The sequence below is a fragment of the Dendrobates tinctorius genome, unplaced genomic scaffold (genome assembly GCF_039654945.1).
Source record: "Dendrobates tinctorius isolate UK_male_01 unplaced genomic scaffold, ASM3965494v1 ptg000008l, whole genome shotgun sequence".
Lineage (NCBI taxonomy): Eukaryota > Metazoa > Chordata > Amphibia > Anura > Dendrobatidae > Dendrobates > Dendrobates tinctorius.
The window spans coordinates 42,608,189-42,626,599 of NW_027361676.1; the positions used below are offsets into that span (position 1 = coordinate 42,608,189).

General features: G+C 45.0%; 1 pseudogene; it reads right to left on the minus strand.

Annotated features, from left to right (window-relative positions):
* Positions 1-10,580: 10,580 nt before the first annotated feature.
* On the minus strand, positions 10,581-14,331 carry LOC141089273 (uncharacterized; annotated as a pseudogene).
* Between the last annotated feature and the right edge of the window lie 4,080 nt (positions 14,332-18,411).

The window sequence follows — 18,411 nt, forward strand, 5'->3', positions numbered from 1 at the left end:
CTTAAATCACAGAGATATGGCATACAAAAACTTAATAAGTAACATTTCCCACATGTTTACTTTACATCAGCACAATTTTGGAACCAATATTTTTTTTTTAGGAAGTTATATGGGTTAAAAGTTGACCAGCGATTTCTCATTTTTACAACACCATTTTTTTTAGGGGCCAAATCACATTCGAAGTCACTTTGAGGGGTCTATATGATAGAAAATACCCAAAAGTGACCCCACTCTAAAAATTGCACCCCTCAAGGTGCTCAAAACCACACTCAAGAAGTTTATTAACCCTTCAGGTGCTTCACAGGACATTTAACTTTTTTTCACAAAAAAATAATTATAATAATCTTTATTTTTATATAGCACTAACATATTCCGCAGCGCTTTATCATCACTGTCCCTAATGGGGCTCACAATATAAATTCCCTATCAGTATGTCTTTGGAATGAGGGTGGAAATCGGAGTACCCGGAGGAAACCCACGCAAACATGGGGAGAACATACAAACTCATTGCAGATGTTGTCCTTAGTGGGATTCGAACCCAGGACTCCAGCACTGCAAGGCTGCAGTGCAATCCACTGAGCCCAAGGGTAACACCAGAAATTTGACTGCAAAAGTTATTGTGCAATTTGTCCTGAGTACGATGATACCTGACATGTGGGGGGGAACCACTGTTTTGGCGCATGGCAGAGCTCAGAAGGGAAAGAGTGCCGTTTGACTTTTTCAATGCAAAATTGACTGGAATTCAGATCGGACGCCATGTCACGTTTGGAGAGCCCCTGACATGCCTAAACAGTGGAAACCCCCCACAAGTGACCCCATTTTAGAAACTAGACCCCCCAAGGAACTTATCTAGATATGTGGTGAGAACTTTGAAACCCCAAGGGCTTCACAGAAGTTTATAACGTATAGCCGTACAATTAAAAAATCATATTTTTTCCATAAAAATTATCTTTTCACCCCCAATTTTTATTTTCCCAAGGGTAACAGGAGCGCAAAACTTATTGTGCAATTTGTCCTGAATACGCCTATATCCCATATGTGGGGGTAATGACTATTTGGGCGCATGGCAGAGCTCGGAAGGGAAGCAGCGCCTTTTGACTTTTTAGGCCGGAATTGAGATCGGATGCCATGTTTGAAAAGCCCCTGATGTGCCTAAACAGTGGAAATCCCCCACAAATGACACCATTTTGGAAACTAGACCCCCCAAGGAACTTATCTAGATGTGTGGTGAGCACTTTGAACCCTCAAGGGCTTCACAGAAGTTTATAATGCCCGGGCGTGAAAATAAAAAAATCATATTTTTTCCACAAACATGATCTTTTAGCTCCTAAAATTTTTATTTTCCCAAGGGTAACAGGAGAAATTTGACCCCAAAAGTTGTTGTCCAATTTGTTCTGAGTACGCTGGTGTCCCATATGTGGGAGAAAACTACTGTATGGGCACACGTTGGGGCTCGGAAGGGAAGTAGTGATGTTTTGGAATGCAGACTGATGGAATGGTCTGCGGGTGTCATGTTGCCTTTGGAGAGCCCCTGATGTGCCTAAACTGTGGAAACCCCTGACAAGTGACCCCATTTTTGAAACTAGATGCCCCAAGGAACTTATCTAGATGTGTGGTGAGCACTTTGAACCCCCAAGTGCTTTACAGAAGTTTGTAACGTAGAGCCATAAAAAAGTCATATTTTTGCCCCCAATTTTTTTTCACAAGGGTAACAGGAGAAATTGGACCGCAAAAGTTGTTGTGCAATTTGTCCTGAGTAGGCTGATACCCCATATGTGGGGGTAAACCACTGTTTGGACGCATGGCAGAGCTCGGAAGGGAAGCAGCACCATTTGACTTTTTAGGCTGGAATTGAGATCGGATGCTATGTTTGAAAAGCCCCTGATGTGCCTAAACAATGGAAATCCCCCACAAATGACACCATTTTGGAAACTAGACCCCCCAAGGAACTTATCTAGATGTGTGGTGAGCACTTTGAACCCTCAAGGGCTTCACAGAAGTTTATAATGCCCGGGTGTGAAAATAAAGAAATCATATTTTTTCCACAAACATGATCTTTTAGTTCCTAATTTTTTTTATTTTCGCAAGGGTAACAGGAGAAATTGGACCCCAAAAGTTGTTTTCCAATTTGTTCTGAGTACGCTGGTGTCCCATATGTGGGAGAAAACTACTGTATGGGCACATGTCAGGGCTCGGAAGGGAAGTAGTGATGTTTTGGAATGCAGGCTGATGGAATGGTCTGCGGGTGTCATGTTGCCTTTGGAGAGCCCCTGATGTGCCTAAACTGTGGAAACCCCTGACAAGTGACCCCATTTTCGAAACTAGACCCCCCAATGAACTTATCTAGATGTGTGGTGAGCACTTTGAACCCCCAAGTGCTTTACAGAAGTTTGTAACGTAGAGCCATAAAAAAAAATAAATCATATTTTTGCCCCCAATTTTTTTTTCACAAAGGTAACAGGAGAAATTGGACCCCAAAAGTTGTTGTGCAATTTGTCCTGAGTAGGCTGATACCCCATATGTGGGGGTAAACCACTGTTTGGGCGCATGGCAGAGCTTGGAATGGAAGGAGCACCGTTTGACTTTTTTAACGCAGAATTGGCTGGAATTGAGATCAGATGCCATGTTGCGTTTGGAGAGCCCCTGATGTGCCCAAACAGTGGAAACCCCCCAATTCTAACTCCAACCCTAACCCCAACACACCCCTAACCCTGATCTCAGCCCTAACCCTAGCCCTATCCCTAACCCTAGCCCTAGCACAAACCCTAAGGGAAAAATGGAAATAAATACATTTTTTAAATTGTATTAATTTTCCCTAATTAAGGGGGTGATAAAGGGGGCATTGATTTACTTTATTTAGCGGGGTTTTATGTTTGGCAGCTGTTATTGGCTAAAATAAATATTTAAATATTTTGACCAACTGAGTCATGTGAGGACTTATTTTTTGCAGGACGAGTTGACGTTTTTATTGGTACCATTTTCGGGCATGTGACATTTTTTGATCGCTTTTTATTCCGATTTTTGGATTTTTGAATAAAAAACAGCATTTCATGAATTTCTTTTGGGGGATGCGTTTACACCGTTACGCGTTTGGTAAAATTGATAAATCGATTTTATTCTTTGGGTCATTATGATTACAGCGATACCAGATTTATGTCTTTTTTTATGTTTTGGCGCTTTTATGCAATGAAAACAATTTTATATAAAAAATGATTATTTTTGCATCGCTTTATTCTGCGAGCTATAACTTTTTTATTTTTTTGCTGATGACACTGTATGGCAGCTCATTTTTTGCGGGACAAAATTATGTTTTCAGCGGTACTATGGTTATTCATAGCCGTCTTTTTGATCACATGTTATTGCACTTTTTGTTTGGTGGTATGATGATAAAGCGTTGCTTTTTGCTTTGTTTTTTATTTTTATTTTTCAAGAGGTTCACTAAAGGGGTTAACAAGTGGGAGAGTTTTATAGGGTGTGTCGTTACGGACATGGCGATACTGAATATGTGTACTTTTATTGTTTTTTTTAATTTCCAAAAAATGGATTTATTAGGGAATATTTATTTTTCATTTATTTAGGGATTTTTTATAAATTATTTTTACACGTTGTGCATGTATGATAGTTGTAATGTGAGATTATGCCCTTAATGCAGCAACTGCGACCCCTGGGCAGAAGTAAACGAGATATCCCACTTCTGGCCTCCCCTCACCTTTGTAAATCCCATGGCTATTGTAATGTACGTCTGGCGTCTTAATTACATGCATCACCTATTCTGGGTGATGGGGGGTTCTGCAACACACGTGTTTTTTTTTTTACTTTATTTTATTGTCCCGGGGGGAAATCACTGTCTAGTGTCATATCGCTGATCTGACACTTTACACAGCGCTGTGTCAGATCAGCTATCTGACAGGCGCTGCCTCAGGCTTTCTCAGAACCTGCTCTCGCACTGCTCTAGGGGTCTCAGGGAAGCCCTGGGGGTGCTGCTGATCGCGCTGATGTACTATCCCGTCCCCGGTCATACGGGCCCGGGTACCGTGGACAGGATAGTACGTCTGATGTCAGAAAGTCTTTAAACAACAGAATATAACTCTAAGCAAATCAAACAATTTTACATGCTGTTGTGCAAATGGAATAGACAACAGATGGAAATTATTGGCAATTATCAAGACATCCTCAATAAATGAGTGGTTCTGCAGGTGGGGACCACAGACCACATCTCAGTACCAATGCTTTCTGGCTGAGGTTTTGGTCACTTTTGAATGTTGGATGTGCTTTCACACTCGTGGTAGCATGAGACAGAAACTAAAACCCACACAAGTGGCTCAGGTAGTACAGCTCATCCAGGATGGCACATCAATGCAAGCTGTGGTAAGATGGTTTGCTGTGTGTGTGTCAGCGTAGTGTCCAGAGGCTGGCGGTGCTACCAGGAGACAGGCTAGTACACCAGGAGACGTGGAGGGGTCCGTAGTAGGGCAACAACCCAGCAGCAGGACGGCTAACTCAGCCTTTGTTCAAGGAGGAACAGGAGGAGCACTGCCAGAGCCCTGCAAAATGACCTCCAGCACGCCACAAATGTGCATGTGTCTGCACAAACGGTTATAAACCGACTACATGAGGATGGTCTCAGTGCCCGACGTCCACAGATGGGGGTTGTGCTTTTTGTTTCATTGCAGCCATTTGGTAAATTCAAAAAAGCTCATTTTTTTCTCATTAATGTACACTATGCATCCCATCTTGACTGGAAAAAAAAACAAAAATGTAGACATTTTTGATTCTCATTTGGTCTGACAGGCACTGTGAGCTGTGAGGTCTTATATAGACAGGTGTGTGCCTTTACAAACCAACTTATATATCAAAATACGAAAATAGTTGCACTCAATCATGTTAAAGCATATCAACGTGAAATACATGAATTGTGAATAGCAAAATGGCTTTTGAAGTTTAGGAAAAATACACATGAGACGCTTAGCACAAAATTTGGCCAAATAATGTGAGCCCATCCACCAGTTCTAGTTCTAGATGTGTCTGTCAGTTTTCTGTTATTTATATGCTAGCTTTCTGACTTAGCACTCAGCCCTTCACCATGTAGTGATTTTAATCACATCTAATCACATCAGGTTCCAACCAGTCCATAAATGTAGGCTTTACCAAGAGATTAGCCATCCGATTCATGAGATTACCTTTACAAATCAAGTCCTATCAGTTTATTTAAACACAGCTGGACTCTAATGAAGGAGTAGAAACATCTCAAGGAGGATCACAAGGAAATGGACAGCATGTGACTTAAATATGAGTGTCTGAGCAAATAGTCTAAATACTTATGACCATGTTATATTTCAGTTTTTATTTTTAATAAATTAGCAAAAAGTTCTACATTTCTGTTTTTTTTCAGTCAAGATGGGGTGCAGAGTGTACATTAATGATAAAAAAATGAACTTTTTTGAATTTACCAAATGGCTGCAATGAAGCAAAGAGTGAAAAGTTTAAAGGGATCTGAATACTTTCCGTATCCACTGTATATAACTAGAGAGTGTGGTACGCAATAAGGTATGGTGTGATACGTAATAAAACAGGAAACTATGTAACTAAGGGTAGTGTTATACATAATAAGTGAGTACACTGTATACTAAGGGACTGTGCTATACATAATAAGTGAGTATACTATATACAAAGGGACTGTGCTATACATAATAACGCTACATTCCTGTATCTGTGTGCAGTGTCGATGTGCTGCCAGCTTTTACTGATGCATTGAGCATGTTCTATTCTGATTCTCTAAATCAGATCAGAAGAGGACATTCTCTGACCCTCACGGATCTCATTCTTAGATCCGTGATTTTCATGTATGTGTGAATAAATCTATAATATCTACATCCAGACACTTACCGCTGACTTCTCATCTGATTAGAGTCGCTTTCTCCTGTTTTCATGTCGACATCTCCCAGCCATGATTCGCCTTGTCACGATGATCTTTGCAGCCCTGAAAACAACAAGTTCACATACATTGTATACATAAATGTGTCTCTCCCGAATACAGATATGCACCCCACCATTAATATACTATTAGCCATGCACCATTAAAAATATAAAGTGATAAGCAGCACTGTGCCCCATCTATATATATAAAACTCAAAAGCTGTAGTAGCCCGTTCTATACAAATCCACAGTTCTCGCCCGATTTGGGTGAAATTTGGTACGCCCCCTCAACACCCACAGGAGCAGAATACTGTGCACTTTACTTCTCGCTAGCATCCCCCTGTCATGAGATTGGGGCCCCCGAAGTTAGGCCCTATACATATAATGGAGAAATGTGAAGGTGAAAGTAAAAGTGCTTAAGGGAAAACAACAGTTGTGACTAACGGACGGATTATAGCAACGGCACCAAAGAGTCACTGCTAAAGGGGCCGCACCACCACGCACAACACACAAACATTTCACAAACACCATACAAACATTACACAGACAGCACACATACACCAACCCACAAACACAACACCACACAGATGCCACAACACACCACACAAACACCAGACCACTCTAGACACACACAACACAAACACCACCCCACAAATACCACAACACCACCCCATAAATACCACATGCACACCACACACACACAAATGCACGCAAGGACCACACACACATGCAAACACACTCAGATGGAGGCACCCTACGCACACGGATGAACATTGCTGAGCAGCAATATTGGTCAGGCGAAAAATGCCTCATAGTAAGATTGCCATTATTGCTTACTATACAGGGACCTTTCATCACTGATGCTACTGAGGTAAAGTGAAAGCTGAGCTGATTGGTTGCTATGGGCAACTAGACAAGTCTGCCTGTGAGGTGGTTTTCATTACTGAGATGTGAGCTCCTTCAGGTCATAGTAATACTGTGTGAGGGCTGCTCTATATTTACTATTCATCCTATTACATCTCTTATCAGTGTCAGGTGAATACTAAAGGGTCATAGTACTAAGGACTATTTTTTAAAATGCCGCCTAAAAAACGACCATCTATTGGGCAAGTTCATCCAAAAGCTAAGAAAGCAACATTGTGTCAAAGAGCTGAGACAAGTGAACAACGTGACTTGTGGCTTGAAAAGAAATGGATGAGACAGGCTAAATGTAAGGCAGCTGACACATCAGAGCAACTGGAATGTCGTCTTCACAAGAATCAGATAAAGTAGGCTGAAGGAAGGAATATGGAAACATCTGAACAAAAGGATGAACGTTGTGAAAATGACCGCATACGACATATGCAACGTGTGCAAAGATGTAGGCAGGCTGATTTGAGTTTGGAAGCATTTCACTACAACCCAATTCAAGACTATAGGTCACATCAGAAAACCATAATTGGCAAAATGGACATAATATGAAAACATTGTCAAGCAAAGAAGTTTCACTTGGAATCTAATGGTTTGTGCTGCTCAAATGGCAAAGTCAGTTTGCCACCTTTAGATCTACCTCCTGAACCACTTTCATACATGTCAGGAACAACTCACGAGGCCAAGAATTTTCTGCAAAATATTAGGAGATACAATTAATCTTTCCAGATGACATCCATTGGTACGACAGCTGTACTCCAGGAAGCGGGATTTATGCCAACTTTTAAGGTCCAGGGCCAAATATAACACAAAATCGGTTCAATGCTTCCTGTAGCAAATGAAGATCCAAAGTTTTTACAAATGTATTTTTTGAGAGATGAACAAATGCAAGCTGATAGACATTGTGAAGCTACAGTATAATTGAGACAAAAAAGAGATTGTGTTGAATTTGCAAAGATTTTTCCATCAGCACAATCATTTAGTAAACCTTTTCAAAATAACCTTAGAAAGAATGCCAAGTGATGAATATCAAGTTGTAATAACAGCAGACAAGACACCGGTTGGCGAGCATGAAAGGCGATTTAATTCTCCCACTGTTACCGAAGTAGCTAATGTAATGGTTGGACCGGACTTTCAAAGCCGAGATATAATTATTCAGCGACGAAGCGACAATCTTCAATGTATTGCAGAAACACGTAGATCGTATGATGCTCTGCAATATTTGATAATATTTTGGAATGGCCAAGATGGCTGTCACTTTAATCTAGCACAGACTGATCCCAAGACTGCTAGGCCAACCAATAAAAAAAATCAGCTATGGACTTTTATGCATACCAAATAATGATCAGACATGGGTCTTCTAACCATATTTTACAATGTAGGCAACTTTTTCATTAATTTATAGTTGATATTTATGCCATGGTGGAAAGTGAGCGTCTTTTGTACATACGATTGAACCAACAAAAACTTAGAGTGGATGAATACATTCATTTAAGGGATGCTGTTGCTAATGATGGCAATGTGGCTGACATTGGACGTATGTTTATTTTACTGGCTACATTTGCTGGAAGTCCCAGACATATGCATGAGTATGCTCAGGATGCCATGACATATGTTCGGATATATGGTCATCCTGATTTGTTTATTACAGTTAGGGTCCCATCACACTAAATGATGCACCAGCGAGCCCGACAACGATACGACCTTGTCAGGATCGCTGGTGCCTCACTACATGATTGCTGGTGAGCTGTCAAACAAGCAGATTACACCAGCGATCAGGACCAGCGAGGATGCTGGTATCCAAGGTAAATATCGGGTAACTAAGCGAGCGCGTTGCTTAGTTACCTGCTGTGTACCTTGGATACCTGCGTGCTCGCGCTGGGAGCTGGTGTCCAAGGTACATATCTGGTAACTAAGCACGCGCGTCACTTAGTTACCCGCTGCGTACCTTGGATACCAGCTCCCAGTGAGAGCACGCAGGTATCCAAGGTTCACAGCGGGTAACTAAGCGACGCACGTGCTTAGTTACCCGATATTTACCTTGGATACCAGCTCCCAGCGTCTGCTTAAAGCGCTGGGAGTTCGCTGATTGTTGGTCTCCCGCTGCCACACGCAGCGATGCATGCTGGCCAGCGGGAGACGAACGATCAAAAAATGGCCCAGGACATTCCTGCACGATCAGCGATACCCGGCGGGGGGGGCGGTCGCTGATGCGTGTCACACACAGCGAGATCGCTGTTGCATCACAAAATCAGCGATCTCGCTAGAGATCTCGCTGTGTGTGGCGGGGCCTTTACATGTAATGCAACCTGGCCAGAGATAAGAGAAGAGCTTCTGAATGGTCAGGGCCCCTCTGATCGACCTGATTTAATAGCAAGGGTTTTTAAACAAAAAGTGATCAAGCTTATGGACGTAATTACAAAGTGTTACATTTTTGGTAAAAGTCAGTGTTGGATGTATTCAATTGAGTGTCATAAAAGAGGTCTTCCACATGCTCATTTACTGATATGGCTAAAGGATAAGATACGCCCTGATCAAATTGACAGTGTTACTTCTGATGAGCTTTCAAATCCAGAAGAGGACCCGGTACTTTTTGAAACTATTTCTAAAAATATGATCCATGGCCCATGTGGGCCACTTAACCCAAGATCGCCATGTATGAAGGAAGGAAAATGTACTAAAGAGTATCCTCAAAACTTGATTGTAGAAACACAAACAGGAGATGATAGTTATCCTCTTGACAATGGGTATTCACGATTCCTATAGATTCCCACCCCATCTGCTTTAAGATTGCCATTCCCGCCAAATGATGACTCACACACCTTTATTGGATAAATTGGCCACAGCAGCCTTTTATTAACATTTTAACAAAACATTTATAAACAATGTTCCCAAAGGAGGGGCGGTCCTCGAGACCCAAGAATTGTAACTGCCACAGGTCAATGACCCCATAAACCTTGTCCCCAGGACGAGTTCTGCCTCTAGCTGCTAAGCACCAGCTCAGAGACACTCATAGACTCGACCAGACAATATCCGCCTGAAATACCTGCGTATTTCCACTTCTTTTCCTCGGTGTGACCATTATGTTCCGTTCCACATTAATCCACCCAAGGAGGAGTCCAGGAAATTACAGATCCCCCCCTCCAAACCGCCATTTCCTGGCACCACCAACCTCGAGGACCACTCCCGCCACGCCACCAACACAAATGTTCTGACCCCTCAAACATTTGTGTCCCGCCACACTGTTAAACCTTTCTCGATGCCCTCTTGAATTGCCAAACACCATAAGTCCAATCCGATCGCATTCAGATGAATACCATCCTTCCTCCAATAATCCCCTTCACCCGATTCCAAGTCCATGTGGCGTACTACTATCGCCCCATTCCTTACCATAAAACGGGACACTGCACGATTTACTTTTATCCTAGCCTCATTTACACCTCGGACCGATCTCGCCCCACGCCACACTTTCCTGGGGATGATGTCCGACCAGACCACCAAAAGCTTGGGAAACATGGACCACAGCCTCAACATGTCAAACTCAATATCCCTTATTAAGTCCCTGCACGGTCGCTTTCCCAAATCGTTCCCCCCTAAATGGATAAGCAGCACATCCGGAGTCCAATCTAGGTGAACGAACCTATGAAATTCAGGTAACAGTTGCTTCCACACCATACCCCGTTTACCGATCCACCTCAAGATTGCTAAAGTCCTGGGCACACCAAGCTGCTTCCCATCCGGACGAACGTCAGCTCTCAACGCTGCCCAGAATACAAAAGAATGACCCATGATCCAAACGAGCAGCTGTCCCGACTCTGAAACAAAGAAGAAAACAAAAACACCATAACCACATAACTAGACCAAATTAGGGCATACGTACATATGAATGAAACCTCACCGATTCCCAACGACCAATCCTCCTTACCATGTCCTCCCCCAGTCCCCTCCTTGCTGCCTCCGTAGCTGCCCCAATCCGAAATGAGTGCCCGCTGTACTCCTTTGCTGGAATGCCCCCTCTTTCCAAACAACGCCTGAATATTGTTATGAATTGAAAACGAGATAGGAATGAGCCATCTTCATGAACTAACAACGGGTCAGTAACCGATCCCCGTCCTGCCCCGAAATTCCTCATGCAACTCACAGGGCATAAAGGAGACCCGCTCGCCTCAAAAAGTACCACCTTACAACCCTTACCTTCCATATCCGTCTTAGAAGAACGCAAAAATATTTCTAACCGATCCCCATACATGTCCACATCCTGTCTAAGCAGCCCCCCTTTTATAAAACGGGAAGGGCTCAGCAATTCCCCCAACCGAAAGGCCCCAAAAAATGCCAAAGAAAAAGCCAATTTAAACAGAACAACCTCCCCCAGCGAGGCACATACATCTCTCAAGTGCACGCCTAAAATTAACAGTACCTCATAGGATACCGGACGCCTCTTGTCCGAAACCCTCCAGTTTCTTCTCCATCCCTTCACTGCTTGCAGAACCAAAAATGACTTAGTTATATCCCGTAACCCCCTAAACTTAAAGCCGAAATCCAATCCTGACAAAAAATTATTAAGCTTTGGAACCGTCCAACCTGATTCCCAACTATGACCCAATAACAATAGCAACTTGCTCTCATCCTCTAAGCCCCCCCCAACTGTAGCTTCCAATCCTCCCAAACACTCCAAGTTTTTGAATAGTGAGACCATGTTCCCGCTGCCAATGACCTGGAAAACAATTCTCTTACTGCCCTGACAGAAGGTTCCATAATTCCTCCGGGCATGCCAACCCCGTGGGTTCTGCTTGAGGCACCAGGTCCCGAAATTGATCCCACTGTGAACAAGAAAGAGCTTCAAGAATAGGGTAATTTTGTTTAGGCTGGATCTCGGCCGTAACCCAGAGGTTGAAACTCAAACCTACCCACACCAAGTGCTGCAAAACTTTGACCATGGTTTGATCGGAGGATGACAACAAATTTATGGCCCTTAATGCTCCCATTGACTCGCAATTGAAACAAATTTTTCTGTCACGTACCAACTCTCCCCATAATCATAGAGCCACCACTAATGGGGAACACCTCGCACACCACCTGATTGGCCAACGACTCCGAAGGCCACTGTTCCACCAACCACATACCGCGAAAGAACATGCAAAAACCTCGATCACCGGTTGAAATAAGCATGCCCAGTGAGTCAGCCGACACCACTGGCGCAATCCAAATTGACTTCCCGTTGTAAGATTCCAAAAAAAGTGCCCAAACTCTCAGGTCATCTTTCAACTCCTTTTTCAGCCGTATAAAATGCGAAGACGACGTAATCCCAACTGTAGCCAAAGAAAGCTTCCTGCAAAAAGCTCTCCCCATCGGCATAATCCGACAAGCAAAATTAAGCTTGCCAAGTAATGATTGAACCTCTCTTAACGTCGCCTTCTTCAAACTACATATCTGGTTTACCGTAGCCCTCATATCCAACACTTTATCCTCTGGGATCCTACATTCCATTGCGACGGAATCAATCTCGATACCCAAGAAACTTAGTGACGTGACTGGACCCACGGTTTTCTCTGCCGCAAGTGGGACTCCAAATTTTTTTGCCACGCTCTCCATTGTGTGAAGCAAAACGGAACAAGCACTCGAATGTGCTGAACCCATGCATAAAAAATCCTCTAGATAATGAATACAGGAGCTAAGCTCAGACACTTCCTTAATCGTCCATTCCAAAAATGTGCTAAACATTTCAAAATACGCACATGACAGCGAACACCCCATTGGCAAACAACGATCAATGTAAAACTCCCCATTCCAAAAACACCCCAACAAATGCATGCTGTCCAGGTGAACCGGTAGCAGGCGAAAAGCCGCTTCAATGTCTGTCTTTGCCAACCGAGCTCCTTGGCTGCACTCCCTGACCCAAGTCAGCGCCAAATCAAATCATGTGTACGAAACTGAACACATTTGCGGGTCAATCCCATCGTTAACCGACAAACCCTTTGGGAATGAGAGGTGATGTATCAACCTGAATTTGATAGGCTCTTTTTTCGGCACTACTCCCAATGGTGAAACTCTCAAATTATCCACTGGCGGGAATCTAAACGGTCCAGCCATTCTACCTAAAGCCACTTCTTTATTCAATTTTTCCGTGACCACTTCATGGAATTCTCTGGCCGACTTTAAGTTCTTGGTTGACAACTTCAACTCAACATCAACAAAGGGGATCCAAAACCCGTCCCTAAATCCCTCGCGTAATAAGACCGCCGCCTCCTTGTCTGGGTACCTATTATGATAACGATCCATCTCTGACAGGCGTACTGAAGTCACCCCTTTTTTCAATCCCATCAGACCCTCTTTGTTTCCCTCCCCTAAAGCACTTTGCTGCCCCGTGACTACCTCCACATGAAGAACATTCATGTTTGAACTTACATTTTGTCCTGAATTTACATGCGCCATCATTAAAGGAAAAGCACAGTCCCTTCTGCAATGCCACCGAGTGCCCTGACTGTCCCGAGCCCCCGGTGCCCCCGGAAAAAAGTTGCGATCCCTGCCCTGATCTGACCAGAGCCGTTACTCTCATCCATAGTGCTATGTCCTTATGGTCCCAGCGGATACTAGGTCTAACTGCTTTCCGCTAGTGGAATTGTTCGTCGTACCTAAGCCAACCTTGACCCCCCATAAACTCTATAAGCCTCCCCAATTGCGTCCATATAGCAAAAAAGGAATGAACTATACTCCGGTGATTTTTCCCCAATCACGCTAGCTAGTATAGAAAATGCCTGCAACCAATTGGAAAATGTTCGGGGGATGAGCCGAAACCTCCTTTTTTCTTCATCCTCTTTTTTTGAGTCATTCCTCCTAACCCTGTCCAAATTAAAGCGATCCAATGGGAGTAACGAAAAAATTTCCACGTACTCCCCCCTCCATATCTTTTCTCTAACCTCTTGTTTCAAGTGTGCCCCCAAAGGCCCTTTAAAACAAACGTACACTTCCCCTTTCGCAGCATCATTTAGGCGCACAGCTTCATCTTTCTCCTTCTCACCCCCCTCACCTATAGATCCCCTTCCCCCACCAATGCTTCCCTTGTCGCTGTGCCTGGTATTGTACCTAATGAATCCGGCGGCCCATTATTCTCCAATAGCGGACCCGTCGGCACACTATTCTCCAATAGCCCACTGTCCCTTGCCGAACCTACCCAAGCTGACAGCGGTGACGATTCCCCCTGACCTGTCCCCGCTTCCCACGACTTAACCAATTCTCTCAAACCTTGGAAAAACATACCCATGCTGATATTAGCCCCCCCGCAGACGATTCCCCTCGCGCATTTACATCAGATGCTAATGACGGCTGCAAGTAAGCTATGGAGGTCCTCTCACCTAGCTGCCTGGGTGCTGTGTTCCCAGCGGCCACCGATCCGGGGTCCTGATGTGCTTGGTCCGTGCTTGAGGTCCTCCTGCTCCTGGGAATCGCATCTGCCGGAGCTCCATACAGCCGGCCAGGATTGACCGCTGCGTCCACCGTTGTCACCATTCGCTGTAGTGATGTGTCTCGTCCCCCTGACAGCGCAGGGTGCACAGAGTGCGGTCAAGGGGCCATGAAACCCATTGCCCCCCTCCCAGCTGCAGCGTCTCCCCCGTCAGGCAGGAAACCCCTCTGATATTCAGCACCCCTACACTCCCCCCTGCACTGTCTCACACAGGTATATCCCCTTGCCTGTCTCCCTGATTCACAGCAGCAGCAGCCAGAGGGTGGGTGGGTCTATTACACCGCCACTCACTGATCGCTCTGCGTTCTAATGCCTGCACCGCTGGAGTCCCCTCGCTCAGCCGTGCAGCAGGGGGCAAGCTGGGTGGTCTTGATGCCTCTGCGCTCCCATCCCCGAACGCAGCCGCTGTGTTGGCAGATCCTCCTCTCCGGCTCCCATGTGAAGGCGCCGTATAAACCGGCCCCCGTGCTCCCTGACGATCCCGACGAGCTGGGCCCGTTCCTGGCTGGGCACCAGCCGCACCTGTACCCGGCTCCCCAGCGGCCATAGACGCATGTGTCGTGGGGGAAGCCGACACCTCCCCCTGCTGCAGGTCCCGCCTCGACACAGGATTCCTCCCGGCTCTCGCTCCCCATGCCCTAGGCCTGCGGCATGAGGCCCCAGCTGGAGGGTCCCCGGAGGGGCTCCTTACATGGCGCCGAACCCGGGGGGTTACCTCTGGGCTGAGAATCTCCAGAGGCCTAGCTCTCAGAGGCCGTCGCCCTGGCTCTGAGGCTGAGTGGTCCCCCCATCTTGCAACAGGCCTTGTAGGGAAGCCAGTAGCCATCCTGCGCCCCTGTAGCTCGCAGCAACTCTCAGCTGCTGAAGGATCGCTTCAACGTCCATGTTTCAGGTAAGATCACAGCTTGTTTCACTGTGACGGGGCACCTAAAATGGTTGCCCCACTAAAATGGCTGCGCCCTCTTATAGATCTCCCCTTAACTCCTCCCTTGTGACCCCTCCTACCACCCCGAAGCCTCGTCCCCTTCCTAATCTTCAAACCTTTAACCCCTTCCTTACCGAAACCCCTTATATATAACCTTTCCTATAGTTCCCCTCAACCCTGTTATGTCGTCCTCCCTTCAATGGCCTGCGGCCCAGTACGGCCTCACTTTACAGAAGATGGAAACCTGAACAGGGAGGATATACTGCAACAATTAGATTAAAAAGGGTTAAACAAAACACGGATATTGAAATAGATAATTGATGGGTTGTACCTTAAGCCCCCGTTACACACTGCGATATCGATAGCAATATCGCTGCAAAGTCACCGATTTTGTGACGTTGCAGCGATATTGCTAGCGATATCGCTGCATGTGATACTTACCTCCGACCGGCTCCCCCGCTGGTCGCGCGAGAAGCTGCTGGACCATTCCTCGTCGGTCACTTCCTGCGGCGCTTCCTGCTGTGACGACGAGCGACGCGTGGAGCCGGGCGGGAGGACGCAGGATCGCCGTGTCTGACAGGTAAGTAGTGATCCCCGTCCCCAGCGATGTCGCTAGTGAGATCTGCCTGTGTGGCATCTCTAACGACCATCTAGCGATGCACCAGCGATCCTGACTGCGTCATATCGCTAGTCGGGATCGCTGGTGCATCGCTAGGTGTAACGGTACCCTTACTCTCCACTGTTTCAAAAATGTTTGATGCGCACATTAACGTAGAATATTGTAACTCTGTTAATTAAATACATTTGCAAATATGTTAACAAGGGCAGTGGTATGGCAGTTTTCCAGCTAGAGAATCCAAAATGTACATCTGATGAGATTATGCAGTATCAGATGGGAAGGTATATAAGTAGTAATGAAGCCGTGTGGTGATTACTACATTTTCCCATCCATGAAAGACATCCGACTGTAGTTCATCTCAGTGTCCATCTTGAAAACGGACGAGTTTATTTTACTCCCAACAATGCAGAAGAAAGAGCTGCTCGACCACCCAATACAACATTGACAGCTTTCTTTCTTCTATGTCAAGCAGATCCATTTGCAAGGACTTTATTATTTTCAGATGTTCCAAAATATTATACATGGAATAAATCGAGAAAAGTATTTTGCAAGAGGAAACAAGGTGCAAGGGTCCCAGGATGGGACGGACGTTCCAGTGATGCTCTTGGACGTGTGTATACAGTGCATCCAATTATGCAAATTGTCTCTTCAGAGAGGAAGAGGACTAGAACGCTAGTGCCACCTATTGGAAGTAGCAATCCTAAAAGTCAATGTTGACCCTTTAACGAGCCTTGTCACATGACTTAGGATAAAAGCTACGCCAGAATCTCAATTTTCAGACACTGTGTTTCGGGGTACTGCCCCTCATCAGTGCAAAGTGTGAGATCTGGTTTGGCTGTGAGAGAGTCGTCTGACCGATATCCAAGAAGTATCATTTCTCATTGCGGAGAATGACATGCTAAGCATGTCGAGATGAGGAGACTTAAAGCCGCAATGCTCCTCTGGGAAATATGCTAATTATGCAAATTGTCTCTCCAGAGACAATCCAAACAACGCAGAGTGTTACTACCTCCGATTACTGCTTCACTGTCCGTGGGCCAACTTCTTTCACAGATTTGAAAATAGTTGATGGAGAACTGTGTAAAACTTACAGGGAAGCATGCCAAAAGCGTGGTCTGATCGAAGACGATCCACACTGGGACATGACATTGCAGGCAGCATCTCTCACTCGCTTTCCACCTGAACTAAGAGACCAGTTCGCTATAATAATTACAACCTGAGCACCTATCAATCCCTGTGTGTTTGGGACAAATACATAGAATATCTTAGTGAAGATATTCTTAGAGTGCAATGGAGAGTTAATCCAGACTTAAATTTCAATGCTGACATATTCAACAAAGCCCTCTTGATGTTAGGAGAAAGGTGCATATCGATCAATAGTAAAACTCTAATAGAATTAGGTTTACCAGCACCAAATCGACCAGACTTTGATATTATGAACAGAAATATTCTGCAAGAAAAAAAAGCTATGATTTGGAAAAAGGTAAAGAATTTATCATCTATTTACATAATTGCCTTGTAATGTTTTCCTTTCCTGTTCTGTCCAGATGTCACCGTATCCCAGAATTCAAAGCGGAGGAAATTCACCGACCGCCATATTAGGACACCCAAGTGATGGGTGTCTCAATATGGAAACTGCTACTGGTACCAACCTATTGTGCGGTACCACCAGCGGAACACTGTCGCACCACACACACACTCTATACCCACTCTATACCCGGTACGCACCACTCACACACACACACACTCACACACTCACAAGCACTTACACTCACACGCACTCACACTAACACATTCACACTCATTCACACTCACACATTCACACACACTCACACACTCAGACTCACACACTCAGACTCACACACTAAAGCACTCACACTCACACTCACTCACACACTCACACACTCTGACTCACACACTCACATTCTCACACTCATATTCACAGTCACACTCACATTCACACTCACACAATCACACACTCACACTCAGAATAACACACTCACACTCACATTCTCCCACTCAGTCACACTCACACTCACACTCACAGTCACACACTCACACTCAGACTAACGCACTCACATTCACATTCTCACATTCAGTCACACTCTCACACCCACAGTCACACACTCACACAGTAACACTCACACACTCAGACTCTCACACTCAGACTCGCACAATCAGACTCTCATACACTCACACTCTCACACTCTAACTCAGACTAACACACTCACACTCACACACTCACACACATTCATATTCACACTCACACACTCACACACTCAGACTCACACACTTACAATCACGCACTCACAGTCACACTTTCACACTCAGTCATACTCACACTCACACACTCACAGTCACACTCACACACTCACACTCAGACTCACACTCACACACTCACAGTCATACACTCACACTCTCACACTCATACACTCATACTCTAACACTTACACACTCACATTCACACTCACACACTTTCACACTCACACTCACACACTCACATTCAAGCTCACACACTCACACACAGACTCTTGCATGGTACCACCAGCAGAACACTGTCGCACTGTGCCTGTGCGAATT